Here is a 23,967-nt window from a genome sequence, read left to right as displayed (position 1 = left end):
TTTTGGGCCTCCAAAGTGTTCAACATTTGTGCAGGCCTAAGAAGCATTTTAAGTCCTTTTTTTGAGCTGCCAACATTTTCAGAACTTTCAGGGGTGTAGTATGCATTTTTTGTGCCAAAAATATTTTTGGTTTTGGGAATTTCAGTGGTCTAGGATGCGTGTTAATGCCCGTTTCACTCTGCAAATGTTTTTGGGACATTCAGGGCTCTCTGACACCATTTTTGGGCCACCAACATTTTCTGGACTTTAGGGGGTCTAGGATGCCTGTAAACCCTGTTTTTGGTCCGTCAAAGTTTTCAACATTTTTGCAGGCCTAAAATGCATTTTAACGCCTTTTTTGGGCTGCTAACATATTCTGAGCTTCATGGGAGTAGGATGCATTTTTCGTGCCAAAAATATTTTTGGGAATTTCAGTGGTCTAGGATGCGGGTTACTGCCACTTTCAGGCTGCAAATGTTTTTGGGACATTCAGAGCTCTCTGACACCATTTTTGGGCCACCAACATTTTCTGGACTTTAGGGGGTCTAGGATGCCTGTAAACCCCTTTTTTGGTTCTTCAAAGTTTTCAACATTTTTGCAGGCCTAAAATGCATTTTAAGGCCTTTTTTGGGCTGCTAACATATTCTGAGCTTCATGGGTGTAGGATGCATTTTTCGTGCCAAAAATATTTTTGGGAATTTCAGTGGTCTAGGATGCGGGTTAATGCCCCTTTGAGGCTGCAAATGTTTTTGGGACATTCAGAGCTCTCTGACACAGATTTTGGCCCACCAACATTTTCTGGACTTTAGGGGGTCTAGGATGCCTGTAAACCCCTTTTTTGGTCCTTCAAAGTTTTCAACATTTTTGCAGGCCTAAAATGCATTTTAAGGCATTTTTTAGCTGCTAACATTTTCAGAACTTTCAGGGGTGTAGTATGCATTTTTTGTGCCAAAAATATTTTTGTGAATTTCAGTGGTCTAGGATGCGGGTTAATGCCCCTTTGAGGCTGCAAATGTTTTTGGAGCATTCAGGGCTCTCTGACACCATTTTTGGGCCACAACCATTTTCTGGACTTTAGGGGGTCTAGGATGCCTGTAAACCCCTTTTTTGGTCCTTCAAAGTTTTCAACATTTTTGCAGGCCTAAAATGCATTTTAAGGCATTTTTGGGCTGCTAACATTTTCAGAACTTTCAGGGGTGTAGTATGCATTTTTTGTGCCAAAAATATTTTTAGGAATTTCAGTGGTCTGGGATGTGGGTTAGTGCCACTTTCAGGCTGAAAATGTTTTTGGGACATTCAGAGCTCTCTGACACCGATTTTGGCCCACCAACATTTTCTGGACTTTGGGGGGTCTAGGATGCCTGTAAACCCCTTTTTTGGGCCTCCAAAGTGTTCAACATTTGTGCAGGCCTAAGAAGCATTTTAATTCCTTTTTTTGAGCTGCCAACATTTTCTGATCTTTCAGGGGTGTAGTATGCATTTTTTGTGGCAAAAATATTTTTGGGCATTTCAGTGGTCTAGGATGCGGGTTAATGCCCCTTTCAGGCTGCAAATGTTTTTGGGACATTCAGGGCTCTCTGACACCATTTTTGAGCGACAATCATTTTCTGGACTTTTCGGGGGTCTAGGATGCCTGTAACCCCTTTTTTGGGCCTCCAAAGTTTTCAACATTTTTGCACGCCCAAAATGCATTTTAAGGCCTTTTTTGGGCTGCTAACATATTCTGAGCTTCAGGGGTATAGGTTGCATTTTTCATGCCAAAAATATTTTGGGAAATTTCAGTGGTCTAGGATGCGGCTTAATGCCCCTTTCAGGCTGCACATGTTTTTGGGACATTCAGAGCTCTCTGACACCGATTTTGGCCCAGCAACATTTTCTGGAGTTTAGGGGGTCTAGGATGCCCCTAAACCCTTTTTTTCCACCTCCAAAGTTTTCTACATTTTTTCAGGCCTAAGATGCACTTTAAGGCATTTTTGGGCTGCTAACATTTTCAGAACTTTCAGGGGTGTATGATGCATTTTTCGTGGCAAAAATATTTTTGGGAATTTCAGTGGTCTAGGATGCGGGTTAATGCCCCTTTGAGGCTGCAAATGTTTTTGGGACATTCAGGGCTCCCTGACACCATTTCTGGGCCACAACCATTTTCTGGACTTTAGGGGGTCTAGGATGCCTCTAAACCCCTTTTTTCCACCTCCAAAGTTTTCTACATTTTTGCAGGCCTAAGATGCACTTTAAGGCCTTTTTTGGGCTGCTAACATATTCTGAGCTTCATGGGTGTAGTATTCATTTTTTGTGCCAAAAATATTTTTGGGAATGTCAGAGGTCTAGGATGCGGGTTAATGCCCGTTTCACTCTGCAAATGTTTTTGGGACATTCAGGGCTCTCTGACACCATTTTTGGGCCACCAACATTTTCTGGACTTTAGGGGGTCTAGGATGCCTGTAAACCTCTTTTTTGGTCCTTCAAAGTTTTCAACATTTTTGCAGGCCTAAAATGCATTTTAAGGCCTTTTTTGGGCTGCTAACATATTCTGAGCTTTCAGGGGTGTAGGATGCATTTTTCGTGGCAAAAATATTTTTGGGAATTTCAGTGGTCTAGGATGCGAGTTAATGCCCCTTTCAGGCTGACAATGTTTTTGGGACATTCAGAGCTCTCTGACACAGATTTTGGCCCACCAACATTTTCTGGACTTTAGGGGGTCTAGGATGCCTGTAAGCCCCTTTTTTGGTCCTTCAAAGTTTTAAACATTTTTGCAGGCCTAAAATGCATTTTAAGGCATTTTTGGGCTGCTAACATTTTCAGAACTTTCAGGGGTGTAGTATGCATTTTTTGTGCCAAAAATATTTTTGGGAATTTCAGTGGTCTAGGATGCGTGTTAATGCCCGTTTCACTCTGCAAATGTTTTTGGGACATTCAGGGCTCTCTGACACAATTTTTGGGCCACCAACATTTTCTGGACTTTAGGGGGTCTAGGATGCCTGTAAACCCCTTTTTTGGGCCTCCAAAGTTTTCAACATTTTTGCAGGCTTAAAATGCATTTTAAAGCCTTTTTTGGGCTGCTAACATATTCTGAGCCTTAGGGGTGTAGGATGCATTTTTCGTACCAAAATATTTTTGGAAATTTCAGTGGTCTAGGATGCGAGTTAATGCCCCTTTCAGGCTGACAATGTTTTTGGGACATTCAGAGCTCTCTGACACAGATTTTGGCCCACCAACATTTTCTGGACTTTAGGGGGTCTAGGATGCCTGTAAACCCCTTTTTTCGACCTCCAAAGTTTTCAACATTTGTGCAGGCCTAAGAAGCATTTTAAGTCCTTTTTTTGAGCTGCCAACATTTTCTGATCTTTCAGGGTTGTAGGATGAATTTTTTGTGCCAAAAATATTTTGGGGAATTTCAGTGGTCTAGGATGCGACTTAATGCCCCTTTCAGGCTGCAAATCTGTTTGGGACATTCAGAGCTCTCTGACACTGTTTTTGGGCCACCAACATTTTCTGGACTTTAGGGGGTCTAGGATGCCTGTAAACCCCTTTTTTCCACCTCCAAAGTTTTCTATATTTTTGCAGGCCTAAGATGCACTTTAAGGCATTTTTGGGCTGCTAACATTTTCAGAACTTTCAGGGGTGTAGTATGCATTTTTTGTGCCAAAAATATTTTTGGGCATTTCAGTGGTCTAGGATGCGGGTTTGCCCCTTTCAGGCTGCAAATGTTTTTGGGACATTCAAGGCTCTCTGACACCATTTTTGGGCCACCAACATTTTCTGGACTTTAGGGGGTCTAGGATGCCTGTAAACCCCTTTTTTGGTTCTTCAACGTTTTCAACATTTTTGCAGGCCTAAAATGCATTTTAAGGCCTTTTTTGGGCTGCTAACATATTCTGAGCTTCATGGGTGTAGGATGTATTTTTCGTGCCAAAAATATTTTTGGGAATTGCAGTGGTCTAGGATGCGGGTTAATGCCCCTTTGAGGCTGCAAATGTTTTTGGGACATTCAGAGCTCTCTGACACAGATTTTGGCCCACCAACATTTTCTGGACTTTAGGGGGTCTAGGATGCCTGTAAACCCCTTTTTTGGTCCTTCAAAGTTTTCAACATTTTTGCAGGCCTAAAATGCATTTTAAGGCATTTTTGGGCTGCTAACATTTTCAGAACTTTCAGGGGTGTAGTATGCATTTTTTGTGCCAAAAATATTTTTGTGAATTTCAGTGGTCTAGGATGCGGGTTAATGCCCCTTTGAGGCTGCACATGTTTTTGGGACATTCAGGGCTCTCTTTCACCATTTTTGGGCCACCAACATTTTCTGGACTTTAGGGGGTCTAGGATGCCTGTAAACCCCTTTTTTGGTCCTTCAAAGTTTTCAACATTTTTGCAGGCCTAAAATGCATTTTAAGGCCTTAATTGGGCTGCTAACATATTCTGAGCTTCAGGGGTATAGGTTGCATTTTTCATGCCAAAAATATTTTGGGGAATTTCAGTGGTCTAGGATGCGGGTTAATGCCCCTTTCAGGCTGCAAATGTTTTTGGGACATTCAGGACTCTCTGACACCATTTCCGGGCCACCATCATTTTCTGCACTTTAGGGGGTCTAGGATTCCTGTAAACCCCTTTTTTGGGCCTCCAAAGTTTTCAACATTTTTGCAGGCATAAAATGCATTTTAAGGTCTTTTTTGGGCTGCTAACATATTCTGAGCTTCAGGGGTATAGGTTGCATTTTTCGTGCCAAAAATATTTTTTGGAGTTTGAGTGGTCTAGTGTGCGGGTTAATGCCCCTTTCAGGCTGCAAATGTTTTGGGACATTCAGAGCTCTCTGACACAGATTTTGGCCCACCAACATTTTCTGGACTTTAGGGGTCTAGGATGCCTGTAAACCCCTTTTTTGGTCCTTCAAAGTTTTCAACATGCTTGCAGGCCTAAAATGCATTTTAAGGCATTTTTGGGCTGCTAACATTTTCAGAACTTTCAGGGGTGTAGTATGCATTTTTTGTGCCAAAAATATTTTTGGGAATTTCAGTGGTCTAGGATGCGGGTTAATGCCCGATTCACTCTGCAAATGTTTTTGGAGCATTCAGGGCTCTCTGACACCATTTTTGGGCCACCAACATTTTCTGGACTTTAGGGGGTCTAGGATGCCTGTAAACCCCTTTTTTGGTTCTTCAAAGTTTTCAACATTTTTGCAGGCCTAAAATGCATTTTAAGGCCTTTTTTGGGCTGCTAACATATTCTGAGCTTCATGGGTGTAGGATGCATTTTTCGTGCCAAAAATATTTTTGGGAATTTCAGTGGTCTAGGATGCGGGTTAATGCCCCTTTGAGGCTGCAAATGTTTTTGGGACATTCCGAGCTCTCTGACACAGATTTTGGCCCACCAACATTTTCTGGACTTTAGGGGGTCTAGGATGCCTGTAAACCCCTTTTTTGGTCCTTCAAAGTTTTCAACATTTTTGCAGGCCTAAAATGCATTTTAAGGCATTTTTGGGCTGCTAACATTTTCAGAACTTTCAGGGGGTGTAGTATGCATTTTTTGTGCCAAAAATATTTTTGTGAATTTCAGTGGTCTAGGATGCGGGTTAATGCCCCTTTGAGGCTGTAAATGTTTTTGGAGCATTCAGGGCTCTCTGACACCATTTTTGGGCCACAACCATTTTCTGGACTTTAGGGGGTCTAGGATGCCTCTAAGCCCATTTTTTCCACCTCCAAAGTTTTCTACATTTTTGCAGGCCTAAGATGCACTTTAAGGCCTTTTTTGGGCTGCTAACATATTCTGAGCTTCATGGGTGTAGTATTCATTTTTTGTGCCAAAAATATTTTTGGGAATGTCAGAGGTCTAGGATGCGGGTTAATGGCCGTTTCACTCTGCAAATGTTTTTGGGACATTCAGGGCTCTCTGATACCATTTTTGGGCCACCAACATTTTCTGGACTTTAGGGGGTCTAGGATGCCTGTAAACCCCTTTTTTGGTCCTTCAAAGTTTTCAACATTTTTGCAGGCCTAAAATGCATTTTAAGGCATTTTTGGGCTGCTAACATTTTCAGAACTTTCAGGGGTGTAATATGCATTTTTTGTGCCAAAAATATTTTTGGGAATTTCAGTGGTCTAGGATGCGAGTTAATGCCCCTTTCAGGCTGACAATGTTTATGGGACATTCAGAGCTCTCTGACACAGATTTTGGCCCACCAACATTTTCTGGACTTTAGGGGGTCTAGGATGCCTGTAAACCCTTTTTTCGACCTCCAAAGTTTTCAACATTTGTGCAGGCCTAAGAAGCATTTTAAGTCCTTTTTTTGAGCTGCCAACATTTTCTGATCTTTCAGGGTTGTAGGATGAATTTTTTGTGCCAAAAATATTTTGGGGAATTTCAGTGGTCTAGGATGCGACTTAATGCCCCTTTCAGGCTGCAAATCTGTTTGGGACATTCAGAGCTCTCTGACACTGTTTTTGGGCCACCAACATTTTCTGGACTTTAGGGGGTCTAGGATGCCTGTAAACCCCTTTTTTCCACCTCCAAAGTTTTCTATATTTTTGCAGGCCTAAGATGCACTTTAAGGCATTTTGGGGCTGCTAACATTTTCAGAACTTTCAGGGGTGTAGTATGCATTTTTTGTGCCAAAAATATTTTTGGGAATTTCAGTGGTCTAGGATGTGGGTTAATGCCCGTTTCACTCTGCAAATGTTTTTGGGGCATTCAGAGCTCTCTGACACAGATTTTGGCCCACCAACATTTTCTGGACTTTAGGGGGTCTAGGATGCCTGTAAACCCCTTTTTTGGTCCTTCAAAGTTTTCAACATTTTTGCAGGCCTAAAATGCATTTTAAGGCATTTTTGGGCTGCTAACATTTTCAGAACTTTCAGGGGTGTGGTATGCATTTTTTGTGCCAAAAATATTTTTGGGAATTTCAGTGGTCTCGGATGCGTGTTAATGCCCGTTTCACTCTGAAAATGTTTTTGGGACATTCAGGGCTCTCTGACACCATTTTTGGGCCACCAACATTTTCTGGACTTTAGGGGGTCTAGGATGCCTGTAAACCCCTTTTTGGCCCTTCAAAGTTTTCAACATTTTTGCAGGCCTAAAATGCATTTTAAGGCCTTTTTTAGGCTGCTAACATATTCTGAGCTTCATGGGTGTAGGATGCATTTTTCGTGCCAAAAATATTTTTGGGAATTTCAGTGGTCTAGGATGCGGGTTAATGCCCCTTTGAGGCTGCAAATGTTTTTGGGACATTCAGGGCTCTCTGACACCATTTCTGGGCCACAACCATTTTCTGGACTTTAGGGGGTCTAGGATGCCTCTAAACCCCTTTTTTCCACCTCCAAGGTTTTCTACATTTTTGCAGGCCTAAGATGCACTTTAAGGCCTTTTTTGGGCTGCTAACATATTCTGAGCTTCATGGGTGTAGGATGCATTTTTCGTGGCAAAAATATTTTTGGGAATTTCAGTGGTCTAGGATGCGAGTTAATGCCCCTTTCAGGCTGACAATGTTTTTGGGACATTCAGAGCTCTCTGACACAGATTTTGGCCCACCAACATTTTCTGGACTTTAGGGGGTCTAGGATGCCTGTAAACCCCTTTTTTGGTCCTTCAAAGTTTTCAACATTTTTGCAGACCTAAAGTGCATTTTAAGGCATTTTTGGGCTGCTAACATTTTCAGAACTTTCATGGGTGTAGTATGCATTTTTTGTGCCAAAAATATTTTTGGGAATTTCAGTGGTCTAGGATGTGTGTTAATGCCCGTTTCACTCTGCAAATGTTTTTGGGACATTCAGGGCTCTCTGACACAATTTTTGGGCCACCAACATTTTCTGGACTTTAGGGGGTCTAGGATGCCTGTAAACCCCTTTTTTGGGCCTCCAAAGTTTTCAACATTTTTGCAGGCTTAAAATGCATTTTAAAGCCTTTTTTGGGCTGCTAACATATTCTGAGCCTTAGGGGTGTAGGATGCATTTTTCGTGCCAAAATATTTTTGGGAATTTCAGTGGTCTAGGATGCGAGTTAATGCCCCTTTCAGGCTGACAATGTTTTTGGGACATTCAGAGCTCTCTGACACAGATTTTGGCCCACCAACATTTTCTGGACTTTAGGGGGTCTAGGATGCCTGTAAACCCCTTTTTTCGACCTCCAAAGTTTTCAACATTTGTGCAGGCCTAAGAAGCATTTTAAGTCCTTTTTTTGAGCTGCCAACATTTTCTGATCTTTCAGGGTTGTAGGATGAATTTTTTGTGCCAAAAATATTTTGGGGAATTTCAGTGGTCTAGGATGCGACTTAATGCCCCTTTCAGGCTGCAAATCTGTTTGGGACATTCAGAGCTCTCTGACACTGTTTTTGGGCCACCAACATTTTCTGGACTTTAGGGGGTCTAGGATGCCTGTAAACCCCTTTTTTCCACCTCCAAAGTTTTCTATATTTTTGCAGGCCTAAGATGCACTTTAAGGCATTTTTGGGCTGCTAACATTTTCAGAACTTTCAGGGGTGTAGTATGCATTTTTTGTGCCAAAAATATTTTTGGGAATTTCAGTGGTCTAGGATGTGGGTTAATGCCCGTTTCACTCTGCAAATGTTTTTGGGGCATTCAGAGCTCTCTGACACAGATTTTGGCCCACCAACATTTTCTGGACTTTAGGGGGTCTAGGATGCCTGTAAACCCCTTCTTTGGGCCTCCAAAGTTTTCAACATTTTTGCAGGCATAAAATGCATTTTAAGGTCTTTTTTGGGCTGCTAACATATTCTGAGCTTCAGGGGTATAGGTTGCATTTTTCGTGCCAAAAATATTTTTTGGAGTTTCAGTGGTCTAGGATGCGGGTTAATGCCCCCTTCAGGCTGCAAATGTTTTGGGACATTCAGAGCTCTCTGACACAGATTTTGGCCCACCAACATTTTCTGGACTTTAGGGGTCTAGGATGCCTGTAACCCCCTTTTTTGGTCCTTCAAAGTTTTCAACATTTTTGCAGGCCTAAAATGCATTTTAAGGCCTTTTTTGGGCTGCTAAAATATTCTGAGCTTTCAGGGGGATGCATTTTTCGTGGCAAAAATATTTTTGGGAATTTCAGTGGTCTAGGATGCGAGTTAATGCCCCTTTCAGGCTGACAATGTTTTTGGGACATTCAGAGCTCTCTGACACAGATTTTGGCCCACCAACATTTTCTGGACTTTAGGGGGTCTAGGATGCCTGTAAACCCCTTTTTTGGTCCTTCAAAGTTTTCAACATTTTTGCAGGCCTAAAATGCATTTTAAGGCATTTTTGGGCTGCTAACATTTTCAGAACTTTCAGGGGTGTAGTATGCATTTTTTGTGCCAAAAATATTTTTGTGAATTTCAGTGGTCTAGGATGCGGGTTAATGCCCATTTGAGGCTGCAAATGTTTTTGGGACATTCAGGGCTCTCTTTCACCATTTTTGGGCCACCAACATTTTCTGGACTTTAGGGGGTCTAGGATGCCTGTAAACCCCTTTTTTGGTCCTTCAAAGTTTTCAACATTTTTGCAGGCCTAAAATGCATTTTAAGGCCTTAATTGGGCTGCTAACATATTCTGAGCTTCAGGGGTATAGGTTGCATTTTTCATGCCAAAAATATTTTGGGGAATTTCAGTGGTCTAGGATGCGGGTTAATGCCCCTTTCAGGCTGCAAATGTTTTTGGGACATTCAGGACTCTCTGACACCATTTTCGGGCCACCAACATTTTCTGGACTTTAGGGGGTCTAGGATGCCTGTAAACCCCTTTTTTGGGCCTCCAAAGTTTTCAACATTTTTGCAGGCATAAAATGCATTTTAAGGTCTTTTTTGGGCTGCTAACATATTCTGAGCTTCAGGGGTATAGGTTGCATTTTTCGTGCCAAAAATATTTTTTGGAGTTTGAGTGGTCTAGGGTGCGGGTTAATGCCCCTTTCAGGCAGCAAATGTTTTGGGACATTCAGAGCTCTCTGACACAGATTTTGGCCCACCAACATTTTCTGGACTTTAGGGGTCTAGGATGCCTGTAAACCCCTTTTTTGGTCCTTCAAAGTTTTCAACATGTTTGCAGGCCTAAAATGCATTTTAAGGCATTTTTGGGCTGCTAACATTTTCAGAACTTTCAGGGGTGTAGTATGCATTTTTTGTGCCAAAAATATTTTTGGGAATTTCAGTGGTCTAGGATGCGGGTTAATGCCCGTTTCACTCTGCAAATGTTTTTGGAGCATTCAGGGCTCTCTGACAGCATTTTTGGGCCACCAACATTTTCTGGACTTTAGGGGGTCTAGGATGCCTGTAAACCCCTTTTTTGGTTCTTCAAAGTTTTCAACATTTTTGCAGGCCTAAAATGCATTTTAAGGCATTTTTGGGCTGCTAACATTTTCAGAACTTTCAGGGGTGTAGTATGCATTTTTTGTGCCAAAAATATTTTTGTGAATTTCAGTGGTCTAGGATGCGGGTTAATGCCCCTTTGAGGCTGCAAATGTTTTTGGAGCATTCAGGGCTCTCTGACACCATTTTTGGGCCACAACCATTTTCTGGACTTTAGGGGGTCTAGGATGCCTGTAAACCCCTTTTTTGGTTCTTCAAAGTTTTCAACATTTTTGCAGGCCTAAGATGCACTTTAAGGCCTTTTTTGGGCTGCTAACATATTCTGAGCTTCATGGGTGTAGTATTCATTTTTTGTGCCAAAAATATTTTTGGGAATGTCAGAGGTCTAGGATGCAGGTTAATGCCCGTTTCACTCTGCAAATGTTTTTGGGACATTCAGGGCTCTCTGACACCATTTTTGGGCCACCAACATTTTCTGGACTTTAGGGGGTCTAGGATGCCTGTAAACCCCTTTTTTGGTCCTTCAAAGTTTTCAACATTTTTGCAGGCCTAAAATGCATTTTAAGGCATTTTTGGGCTGCTAACATTTTCAGAACATTCAGGGGTGTAGTATGCATTTTTTGTGCCAAAAATATTTTTGGGAATTTCAGTGGTCTAGGATGCGGGTTAATGCCCCTTTGAGGCTGCAAATATTTTTGGGACATTCAGGGCTCTCTGACACCATTTTTGGGCCACCAACATTTTCTGGACCTTAGGGGGTCTAGGATGCCTGTAAACCCCTTTTTTGGTCCTTCAAAGTTTTCAACATTTTTGCAGGCCTAAAATGCATTTTAAGGCTTTTTTGGGCTGCTAACATTTTCAGAACTTTCAGGGGGTGTAGTATGCATTTTTTGTGCCAAAAATATTTTTGTGAATTTCAGTGGTCTAGGATGCGGGTTAATGCCCCTTTGAGGCTGCAAATGTTTTTGGAGCATTCAGGGCTCTCTGACATCATTTTTGGGCCACAACCATTTTCTGGACTTTAGGGGGTCTAGGATGCCTCTAAGCCCCTTTTTTCCACCTCCAAAGTTTTCTACATTTTTGCAGGCCTAAGATGCACTTTAAGGCCTTTTTTGGGCTGCTAACATATTCTGAGCTTCATGGGTGTAGTATTCATTTTTTGTGCCAAAAATATTTTTGGGAATGTCAGAGGTCTAGGATGCAGGTTAATGGCCGTTTCACTCTGCAATTGTTTTTGGGACATTCAGGGCTCTCTGATACCATTATTGGGCCACCAACATTTTCTGGACTTTAGGGGGTCTAGGATGCCTGTAAACCCCTTTTTTGGTCCTTCAAAGTTTTCAACATTTTTGCAGGCCTAAAATGCATTTTAAGGCATTTTTGGGCTGCTAACATTTTCAGAACTTTCAGGGGTGTAATATGCATTTTTTGTGCCAAAAATATTTTTGGGAATTTCAGTGGTCTAGGATGCGAGTTAATGCCCCTTTCAGGCTGACAATGTTTTTGGGACATTCAGAGCTCTCTGACACAGATTTTGGCCCACCAACATTTTCTGGACTTTAGGGGGTCTAGGATGCCTGTAAACCCCTTTTTTCGACCTCCAAAGTTTTCAACATTTGTGCAGGCCTAAGAAGCATTTTAAGTCCTTTTTTTGAGCTGCCAACATTTTCTGATCTTTCAGGGTTGTAGGATGAATTTTTTGTGCCAAAAATATTTTGGGGAATTTCAGTGGTCTAGGATGCGACTTAATGCCCCTTTCAGGCTGCAAATCTGTTTGGGACATTCAGAGCTCTCTGACACTGTTTTTGGGCCACCAACATTTTCTGGACTTTAGGGGGTCTAGGATGCCTGTAAACCCCTTTTTTCCACCTCCAAAGTTTTCTATATTTTTGCAGGCCTAAGATGCACTTTAAGGCATTTTGGGGCTGCTAACATTTTCAGAACTTTCAGGGGTGTAGTATGCATTTTTTGTGCCAAAAATATTTTTGGGAATTTCAGTGGTCTAGGATGTGGGTTAATGCCCGTTTCACTCTGCAATTGTTTTTGGGGCATTCAGAGCTCTCTGACACAGATTTTGGCCCACCAACATTTTCTGGACTTTAGGGGGTCTAGGATGCCTGTAAACCCCTTTTTTGGTCCTTCAAAGTTTTCAACATTTTTGCAGGCCTAAAATGCATTTTAAGGCATTTTTGGGCTGCTAACATTTTCAGAACTTTCAGGGGTGTGGTATGCATTTTTTGTGCCAAAAATATTTTTGGGAATTTCAGTGGTCTCGGATGCGTGTTAATGCCCGTTTCACTCTGAAAATGTTTTTGGGACATTCAGGGCTCTCTGACACCATTTTTGGGCCACCAACATTTTCTGGACTTTAGGGGGTCTAGGATGCCTGTAAACCCCTTTTTGGCCCTTCAAAGTTTTCAACATTTTTGCAGGCCTAAAATGCATTTTAAGGCCTTTTTTGGGCTGCTAACATATTCTGAGCTTCATGGGTGTAGGATGCATTTTTCGTGCCAAAAATATTTTTGGGAATTTCAGTGGTCTAGGATGCGGGTTAATGCCCCTTTGAGGCTGCAAATGTTTTTGGGACATTCAGGGCTCTCTGACACCATTTCTGGGCCACAACCATTTTCTGGACTTTAGGGGGTCTAGGATGCCTCTAAACCCCTTTTTTCCACCTCCAAAGTTTTCTACATTTTTGCAGGCCTAAGATGCACTTTAAGGCCTTTTTTGGGCTGCTAACATATTCTGAGCTTCATGGGTGTAGGATGCATTTTTCGTGGCAAAAATATTTTTGGGAATTTCAGTGGTCTAGGATGCGAGTTAATGCCCCTTTCAGGCTGACAATGTTTTTGGGACATTCAGAGCTCTCTGACAAAGATTTTGGCCCACCAACATTTTCTGGACTTTAGGGGGTCTAGGATGCCTGTAAACCCCTTTTTTGGTCCTTCAAAGTTTTAAACATTTTTGCAGACCTAAAGTGCATTTTAAGGCATTTTTGGGCTGCTAACATTTTCAGAACTTTCAGGGGTGTAGTATGCATTTTTTGTGCCAAAAATATTTTTGGGAATTTCAGTGGTCTAGGATGCGTGTTAATGCCCGTTTCACTCTGCAAATGTTTTTGGGACATTCAGGGCTCTCTGACACAATTTTTGGGCCACCAACATTTTCTGGACTTTAGGGGGTCTAGGATGCCTGTAAACCCCTTTTTTGGGCCTCCAAAGTTTTCAACATTTTTGCAGGCTTAAAATGCATTTTAAAGCCTTTTTTGGGCTGCTAACATATTCTGAGCCTTAGGGGTGTAGGATGCATTTTTCGTGCCAAAATATTTTTGGGAATTTCAGTGGTCTAGGATGCGAGTTAATGCCCCTTTCAGGCTGACAATGTTTTTGGGACATTCAGAGCTCTCTGACACAGATTTTGGCCCACCAACATTTTCTGGACTTTAGGGGGTCTAGGATGCCTGTAAACCCCTTTTTTCGACCTCCAAAGTTTTCAACATTTGTGCAGGCCTAAGAAGCATTTTAAGTCCTTTTTTTGAGCTGCCAACATTTTCTGATCTTTCAGGGTTGTAGGATGAATTTTTTGTGCCAAAAATATTTTGGGGAATTTCAGTGGTCTAGGATGCGACTTAATGCCCCTTTCAGGCTGCAAATCTGTTTGGGACATTCAGAGCTCTCTGACACTGTTTTTGGGCCACCAACATTTTCTGGACTTTAGGGGGTCTAGGATGCCTGTAAACCCCTTTTTTCCACCTCCAAAGTTTTCTATATTTTTGCAGGCCTAAGATGCACTTTAAGGCATTTTTGGGCTGCTAACATTTTCAGAACTTTCAGGGGTGTAGTATGCATTTTTTGTGCCAAAAATATTTTTGGGAATTTCAGTGGTCTAGGATGTGGGTTAATGCCCGTTTCACTCTGCAAATGTTTTTGGGGCATTCAGAGCTCTCTGACACAGATTTTGGCCCACCAACATTTTCTGGACTTTAGGGGGTCTAGGATGCCTGTAAACCCCTTCTTTGGGCCTCCAAAGTTTTCAACATTTTTGCAGGCATAAAATGCATTTTAAGGTCTTTTTTGGGCTGCTAACATATTCTGAGCTTCAGGGGTATAGGTTGCATTTTTCGTGCCAAAAATATTTTTGGGAGTTTCAGTGGTCTAGGATGCAGGTTAATGCCCCCTTCAGGCTGCAAATATTTTGGGACATTCAGAGCTCTCTGACACAGATTTTGGCCCACCAACATTTTCTGGACTTTAGGGGTCTAGGATGCCTGTAAACCCCTTTTTTGGTCCTTCAAAATTTTCAACATTTTTGCAGGCCTAAAATGCATTTTAAGGCCTTTTTTGGGCTGCTAACATTTTCAGAACTTTCAGGGGTGTAGTATGCATTTTTTGTGCCAAAAATATTTTTGGGAATGTCAGAGGTTTAGGATGCGGGTTAATGCCCGTTTCACTCTGCAAATGTTATTGGGACATTCAGGGCTCTCTGACACCATTTTTGGGCCACCAACATTTTCTGGACTTTAGGGGGTCTAGGATGCCTGTAAACCTCCTTTTTGGTCCTTCAAAGTTTTCAACATTTTTGCAGGCCTAAAATGCATTTTAAGGCCTTTTTTGGGCTGCTAAAATATTCTGAGCTTTCAGGGGGATGCATTTTTCGTGGCAAAAATATTTTTGGGAATTTCAGTGGTCTAGGATGCGAGTTAATGCCCCTTTCAGGCTGACAATGTTTTTGGGACATTCAGAGCTCTCTGACACAGATTTTGGCCCACCAACATTTTCTGGACTTTAGGGGGTCTAGGATGCCTGTAAACCCCTTTTTTGGTCCTTCAAAGTTTTCAACATTTTTGCAGGCCTAAAATGCATTTTAAGGCATTTTTGGGCTGCTAACATTTTCAGAACTTTCAGGGGTGTAGTATGCATTTTTTGTGCCAAAAATATTTTTGTGAATTTCAGTGGTCTAGGATGCGGGTTAATGCCCCTTTGAGGCTGCAAATGTTTTTGGGACATTCAGGGCTCTCTTTCACCATTTTTGGGCCACCAACATTTTCTGGACTTTAGGGGGTCTAGGATGCCTGTAAACCCCTTTTTGGTCCTTCAAAGTTTTCAACATTTTTGCAGGCCTAAAATGCATTTTAAGGCCTTAATTGGGCTGCTAACATATTCTGAGCTTCAGGGGTATAGGTTGCATTTTTCATGCCAAAAATATCTTGGGGAATTTCAGTGGTCTAGGATGCGGGTTAATGCCCCTTTCAGGCTGCAAATGTTTTTGGGACATTCAGGACTCTCTGACACCATTTTCGGGCCACCAACATTTTCTGGACTTTAGGGGGTCTAGGATGCCTGTAAACCCCTTTTTTGGGCCTCCAAAGTTTTCAACATTTTTGCAGGCATAAAATGCATTTTAAGGTCTTTTTTGGGCTGCTAACATATTCTGAGCTTCAGGGGTATAGGTTGCATTTTTCGTGCCAAAAATATTTTTTGGAGTTTGAGTGGTCTAGGGTGCGGGTTAATGCCCCTTTCAGGCAGCAAATGTTTTGGGACATTCAGAGCTCTCTGACACAGATTTTGGCCCACCAACATTTTCTGGACTTTAGGGGTGTAGGATGCCTGTAAACCCCTTTTTTGGTCCTTCAAAGTTTTCAACATGTTTGCAGGCCTAAAATGCATTTTAAGGCATTTTTGGGCTGCTAACATTTTCAGAACTTTCAGGGGTGTAGTATGCATTTTTTGTGCCAAAAATATTTTTGGGAATTTCAGTGGTCTAGGATGCGGGTTAATGCCCGTTTCACTCTGCAAATGTTTTTGGAGCATTCAGGGCTCTCTGACAGCATTTTTGGGCCACCAACATTTTCTGGACTTTAGGGGGTCTAGGATGCCTGTAAACCCCTTTTTTGGTTCTTCAAAGTTTTCAACATTTTTGCAGGCCTAAAATGCATTTTAAGGCCTTTTTTGGGCTGCTAACATATTCTGAGCTTCATGGGTGTAGGATGCATTTTTCGTGCCAAAAATATTTTTGGGAATTTCAGTGGTCTAGGATGCGGGTTAATGCCCCTTTGAGGCTGCAAATGTTTTTGGGACATTCAGAGCTCTCTGACACAGATTTTGGCCCACCAACATTTTCTGGACTTTAGGGGGTCTAGGATGCCTGTAAACCCCTTTTTTGGTCCTTCAAAGTTTTCAACATTTTTGCAGGCCTAAAATGCATTTTAAGGCATTTTTGGGCTGCTAACATTTTCAGAACTTTCAGGGGTGTAGTATGCATTTTTTGTGCCAAAAATATTTTTGTGAATTTCAGTGGTCTAGGATGCGGGTTAATGCCCCTTTGAGGCTGCAAATGTTTTTGGAGCATTCAGGGCTCTCTGACACCATTTTTGGGCCACAACCATTTTCTGGACTTTAGGGGGTCTAGGATGCCTGTAAACCCCTTTTTTGGTTCTTCAAAGTTTTCAACATTTTTGCAGGCCTAAAATGCATTTTAAGGCATTTTTGGGCTGCTAACATTTTCAGAACATTCAGGGGTGTAGTATGCATTTTTTGTGCCAAAAATATTTTTGGGAATTTCAGTGGTCTAGGATGCGGGTTAATGCCCCTTTGAGGCTGCAAATGTTTTTGGGACATTCAGGGCTCTCTGACACCATTTTTGGGCCACCAACATTTTCTGGACCTTAGGGGGTCTAGGATGACTGTAAACCTCTTTTTTGGTCCTTCAAAGTTTTCAACATTTTTGCAGGCCTAAAATGCATTTTAAGGCCTTTTTTGAGCTGCTAACATCTTCTTAGCCTTAGCGGTGTAGGATGCATTTTTCGTGCAAAAAATATTTTTGGGAATTTCAGTGGTCTAGGATGCGGGTTAATACCCCTTTCAGGCTGCAAATGTTTTTGGGAATTCAGGGCTCTCTGACACCATTTTTGAGCCACAATCATTTTCTGGACTTTAGGGGGTCTAGGATGCCTGTACCCTCTTTTTTGGGCCTCCAAAGTTTTCAACATTTTTGCACACCTAAGAAGAATTTGAAGTCCTTTTTTTGAGCTGCCAACATTTTCTGATCTTTCAGGGTTGTAGGATGCATTTTTTGTGCCAAAAATATTTTGGGGAATTTCAGTGGTCTAGGATGCGACTTAATGCCCCTTTCAGGCTGCAAATCTGTTTGGGACATTCAGAGCTCTCTGACACTGTTTTTGGGCCACAAACATTTTCTGGACTTTAGGGGGTCTAGGATGCCTGTAAACCCCTTTTTTGGGCCTCCAAAATTTTCAACATTTTTGCAGGCGTAAAATGCATTTTAAGGCCTTTTTTGGGCTGCTAACATATTCTGAGCCTTAGCGGTGTAGGATGCATTTTTCGTGCAAAAAATATTTTTGGGAATTTCAGTGGTCTAGGATGCAACTTAATGCCCCTTTCAGGCTGCAAATCTGTTTGGGACATGCAGAGCTCTCTGACACTGTTTTTGGCCCACCAACATTTTCTGGAGTTTAGGGGGTCTAGGATGCCTGTAAACCCCTTTTTTGGGCCTCCAAAGTTTTCAACAGTTTTGCAGGCCTAAAATGCATTTTAAGGCCTTTTTTGGGCTGCTAACATATTCTGAGCTTTCAGGGGTGTAGGATGCATTTTTCATGCCAAAAATATTTTGGAGCATTTCAGTGGTCTAGGATGCGGCTTAATGCCCCTTTCAGGCTGCAAATGTTTTTGGGACATTCAGAGCTCTCTGACACCGATTTTGGCCCACCAACATTTTCTGGACTTTAGTGGGTCTAGGATGCCTGTAAACCCCTTTTTTCGGCCTCCAAAGGTTTCAACATTTTTGCAGGCCTAAAATGCATTTTAAGGCCTTTTTTGGGCTGCTAACATATTCTGAGCCTTAGGGGTGTAGGATGCATTTTTCGTGCAAAAAATATTTTTGGGAATTTCAGTGGTCTAGGATGCGGGTTAATACCCCTTTCAGGCTGCAAATGTTTTTGGGAATTCAGGGCTCTCTGACACCATTTTTGAGCCACAATCATTTTCTGGACTTTAGGGGGTCTAGGATGCCTGTACCCTCTTTTTTGGGCCTCCAAAGTTTTCAACATGTTTGCAGACCTAAAATGCATTTTAAGGCCTTTTTTGGGCTGCTAACATATTCTGAGCTTCAGGGGTATAGGTTGCATTTTTCATGCCAAAAATATTTTGGAGCATTTCAGTGGTCTAGGATGCGGCTTAATGCACCTTTCAGGCTGCAAATCTGTTTGGGACATTCAGAGCTCTCTGACACTGTTTTTGGGCCACCAACTTTTTCTGGACTTTAGGGGGTCTAGGATGTCTGTAAACCCCTTTTTTGGGCCTCCAAAGTTTTCAACATTTTTGCAAGCCTAAAATGCATTTTAAGGCCTTTTTTGGGCTGCTAACATATTCTGAGCCTTAGGGGTGTAGGATGCATTTTTCGTGCAAAAAATATTTTTGGGAATTTCAGTGGTCTAGGATGCGGGTTAATGCCCGTTTCACTCTGCAAATGTTTTTGGGAATTCAGGGCTCTCTGACACCATTTCTGAGCCACCAACATTTTCTGGACTTTAGTGGGTCTAGGATGCCTGTAAACCCCTTTTTTCGGCCCACAAAGGTTTCAACATTTTTGCAGGCCTAAAATGCATTTTAAGGCCTTTTTTGGGCTGCTAACATATTCTGAGCCTTAGCGGTGTAGGATGCATTTTTCGTGCAAAAAATATTTTTGGGAATTTCAGTGGTCTAGGGTGCGGGTTAATACCCCTTTCAGGCTGCAAATGTTTTTGGGTATTCAGGGCTCTCTGACACCATTTTTGAGCCACAATCATTTTCTGGACTTTAGGGGGTCTAGGATGCCTGTAAACCCCTTTTTTGGGCCTCCAAAGTTTTCAACAGTTTTGCAGGCCTAAAATGCATTTTAAGGCCTTTTTTGGGCTGCTAACATATTCTGAGCTTTCAGGGGTGTAGGATGCATTTTTCATGCCAAAAATATTTTGGAGAATTTCAGTGGTCTAGGATGCGGCTTAATGCCCCTTTCAGGCTGCAAATGTTTTTGGGACATTCAGAGCTCTCTGACACCGATTTTGGCCCACCAACATTTTCTGGACTTTAGTGGGTCTAGGATGCCTGTAAACCCCTTTTTTCGGCCTCCAAAGGTTTCAACATTTTTGCAGGCCTAAAATGCATTTTAAGGCCTTTTTTGGGCTGCTAACATATTCTGAGCCTTAGGGGTGTAGGATGCATTTTTCGTGCAAAAAATATTTTTGGGAATTTCAGTGGTCTAGGATGCGGGTTAATACCCCTTTCAGGCTGCAAATGTTTTTGGGAATTCAGGGCTCTCTGACACCATTTTTGAGCCACAATCATTTTCTGGACTTTAGGGGGTCTAGGATGCCTGTACCCTCTTTTTTGGGCCTCCAAAGTTTTCAACATGTTTGCAGACCTAAAATGCATTTTAAGGCCTTTTTTGGGCTGCTAACATATTCTGAGCTTCAGGGGTATAGGTTGCATTTTTCATGCCAAAAATATTTTGGAGAATTTCAGTGGTCTAGGATGCGGCTTAATGCACCTTTCAGGCTGCAAATCTGTTTGGGACATTCAGAGCTCTCTGACACTGTTTTTGGGCCACCAACATTTTCTGGACTTTAGGGGGTCTAGGATGTCTGTAAACCCCTTTTTTGGGCCTCCAAAGTTTTCAACATTGTTGCAAGCCTAAAATGCATTTTAAGGCCTTTTTTGGGCTGCTAACATATTCTGAGCCTTAGGGGTGTAGGATGCATTTTTCGTGCAAAAAATATTTTTGGGAATTTCAGTGGTCTAGGATGCGGGTTAATGCCCGTTTCACTCTGCAAATGTTTTTGGGAATTCAGGGCTCTCTGACACCATTTCTGAGCCACCAACATTTTCTGGACTTTAGTGGGTCTAGGATGCCTGTAAACCCCTTTTTTCGGCCCACAAAGGTTTCAACATTTTTGCAGGCCTAAAATGCATTTTAAGGCCTTTTTTGGGCTGCTAACATATTCTGAGCCTTAGCGGTGTAGGATGCATTTTTCGTGCAAAAAATATTTTTGGGAATTTCAGTGGTCTAGGGTGCGGGTTAATACCCCTTTCAGGCTGCAAATGTTTTTGGGCATTCAGGGCTCTCTGACACCATTTTTGAGCCACAATCATTTTCTGGACTTTAGGGGGTCTAGGATGCCTGTAAACCCCTTTTTTGGGCCTCCAAAGTTTTCAACAGTTTTGCAGGCCTAAAATGCATTTTAAGGCCTTTTTTGGGCTGCTAACATATTCTGAGCTTTCAGGGGTGTAGGATGCATTTTTCATGCCAAAAATATTTTGGAGAATTTCAGTGGTCTAGGATGCGGCTTAATGCCCCTTTCAGGCTGCAAATGTTTTTGGGACATTCAGAGCTCTCTGACACCGATTTTGGCCCACCAACATTTTCTGGACTTTAGTGGGTCTAGGATGCCTGTAAACCCCTTTTTTCGGCCTCCAAAGGTTTCAACATTTTTGCAGGCCTAAAATGCATTTTAAGGCCTTTTTTGGGCTGCTAACATATTCTGAGCCTTAGGGGTGTAGGATGCATTTTTCGTGCAAAAAATATTTTTGGGAATTTCAGTGGTCTAGGATGCGGGTTAATACCCCTTTCAGGCTGCAAATGTTTTTGGGAATTCAGGGCTCTCTGACACCATTTTTGAGCCACAATCATTTTCTGGACTTTAGGGGGTCTAGGATGCCTGTACCCTCTTTTTTGGGCCTCCAAAGTTTTCAACATTTTTGCACACCTAAGAAGCATTTGAAGTCCTTTTTTTGAGCTGCCAACATTTTCTGATCTTTCAGGGTTGTAGGATGCATTTTTTGTGCCAAAAATATTTTGGGGAATTTCAGTGGTCTAGGATGCAACTTAATGCCCCTTTCAGGCTGCAAATCTGTTTGGGACATTCAGAGCTCTCTGACACTGTTTTTGGGCCACAAACATTTTCTGGACTTTAGGGGGTCTAGGATGCCTGTAAACCCCTTTTTTGGGCCTCCAAAATTTTCAACATTTTTGCAGGCGTAAAATGCATTTTAAGGCCTTTTTTGGGCTGCTAACATATTCTGAGCTTTAGCGGTGTAGGATGCATTTTTCGTGCAAAAAATATTTTTGGGAATTTCAGTGGTCTAGGATGCAACTTAATGCCCCTTTCAGGCTGCAAATCTGTTTGGGACATGCAGAGCTCTCTGACACTGTTTTTGGCCCACCAACATTTTCTGGAGTTTAGGGGGTCTACGATGCCTGTAAACCCCTTTTTTTGGCCTCCAAAGTTTTCAACATTTTTGCACACCTAAGAAGCATTTGAAGTCCTTTTTTTGAGCTGCCAACATTTTCTGATCTTTCAGGGTTGTAGGATGCATTTTTTGTGCCAAAAATATTTTGGGGAATTTCAGTGGTCTAGGATGCGACTTAATGCCCCTTTCAGGCTGCAAATGTTTTTGGGACATTCAGAGCTCCCTGCCACCGATTTTGGCCCACCAACATTTTCTGGACTTTAGGGGGTCGAGGATGCCTGTAAACCCCTTTTTTGGGCCTCCAAAGTTTTCAACATTTTTGCAGGCCTAAAATGCATTTTAAGGCCTTTTTTGGGCTGCTAACATATTCTGAGCCTTAGGGGTGTAGGATGCATTTTTCGTGCAAAAAATATTTTTGGGAATTTCAGTGGTCTAGGATGCGGGTTAATACCCCTTTCAGGCTGCAAATGTTTTTGGGAATTCAGGGCTCTCTGACACCATTTTTGAGCCACAATCATTTTCTGGACTTTAGGGGGTCTAGGATGCCTGTACCCTCTTTTTTGGGCCTCCAAAGTTTTCAACATGTTTGCAGACCTAAAATGCATTTTAAGGCCTTTTTTGGGCTGCTAACATATTCTGAGCTTCAGGGGTATAGGTTGCATTTTTCATGCCAAAAATATTTTGGAGAATTTCAGTGGTCTAGGATGCGGCTTAATGCACCTTTCAGGCTGCAAATCTGTTTGGGACATTCAGAGCTCTCTGACACTGTTTTTGGGCCACCAACATTTTCTGGACTTTAGGGGGTCTAGGATGTCTGTAAACCCCTTTTTTGGGCCTCCAAAGTTTTCAACATTTTTGCAAGCCTAAAATGCATTTTAAGGCCTTTTTTGGGCTGCTAACATATTCTGAGCCTTAGGGGTGTAGGATGCATTTTTCGTGCAAAAAATATTTTTGGGAATTTCAGTGGTCTAGGATGCGGGTTAATGCCCGTTTCACTCTGCAAATGTTTTTGGGAATTCAGGGCTCTCTGACACCATTTCTGAGCCACCAACATTTTCTGGACTTTAGGGGGTCTAGGATGCCTGTAAACCCCTTTTTTGGTCCTTCAAAGTTTTCAACATTTTTGCAGGCCTAAAATGCATTTTAAGGCATTTTTGGGCTGCTAACATTTTCAGAACTTTCAGGGGTGTAATATGCATTTTTTGTGCCAAAAATATTTTTGGGAATTTCAGTGGTCTAGGATGCGAGTTAATGCCCCTTTCAGGCTGACAATGTTTTTGGGACATTCAGAGCTCTCTGACACAGATTTTGGCCCACCAACATTTTCTGGACTTTAGGGGGTCTAGGATGCCTGTAAACCCCTTTTTTCGACCTCCAAAGTTTTCAACATTTGTGCAGGCCTAAGAAGCATTTTAAGTCCTTTTTTTGAGCTGCCAACATTTTCTGATCTTTCAGGGTTGTAGGATGAATTTTTTGTGCCAAAAATATTTTGGGGAATTTCAGTGGTCTAGGATGCGACTTAATGCCCCTTTCAGGCTGCAAATCTGTTTGGGACATTCAGAGCTCTCTGACACTGTTTTTGGGCCACCAACATTTTCTGGACTTTAGGGGGTCTAGGATGCCTGTAAACCCCTTTTTTCCACCTCCAAAGTTTTCTATATTTTTGCAGGCCTAAGATGCACTTTAAGGCATTTTGGGGCTGCTAACATTTTCAGAACTTTCAAGGGTGTAGTATGCATTTTTTGTGCCAAAAATATTTTTGGGAATTTCAGTGGTCTAGGATGTGGGTTAATGCCCGTTTCACTCTGCAAATGTTTTTGGGGCATTCAGAGCTCTCTGACACAGATTTTGGCCCACCAACATTTTCTGGACTTTAGGGGGTCTAGGATGCCTGTAAACCCCTTTTTTGGTCCTTCAAAGTTTTCAACATTTTTGCAGGCCTAAAATGCATTTTAAGGCATTTTTGGGCTGCTAACATTTTCAGAACTTTCAGGGGTGTGGTATGCATTTTTTGTGCCAAAAATATTTTTGGGAATTTCAGTGGTCTCGGATGCGTGTTAATGCCCGTTTCACTCTGAAAATGTTTTTGGGACATTCAGGGCTCTCTGACACCATTTTTGGGCCACCAACATTTTCTGGACTTTAGGGGGTCTAGGATGCCTGTAAACCCCTTTTTGGCCCTTCAAAGTTTTCAACATTTTTGCAGGCCTAAAATGCATTTTAAGGCCTTTTTTGGGCTGCTAACATATTCTGAGCTTCATGGGTGTAGGATGCATTTTTCGTGCCAAAAATATTTTGGGAATTTCAGTGGTCTAGGATGCGGGTTAATGCCTCTTTGAGGCTGCAAATGTTTTTGGGACATTCAGGGCTCTCTGACACCATTTCTGGGCCACAACCATTTTCTGGACTTTAGGGGGTCTAGGATGCCTCTAAACCCCTTTTTTCCACCTCCAAAGTTTTCTACATTTTTGCAGG

Source organism: Ambystoma mexicanum, chromosome 7p (assembly GCF_040938575.1).
Source record: "Ambystoma mexicanum isolate Mex_15411 chromosome 7p, UKY_AmexF1_1, whole genome shotgun sequence".
Classification (NCBI taxonomy): domain Eukaryota; kingdom Metazoa; phylum Chordata; class Amphibia; order Caudata; family Ambystomatidae; genus Ambystoma; species Ambystoma mexicanum.
Note: the sequence above shows the minus strand (reverse complement) of the source record.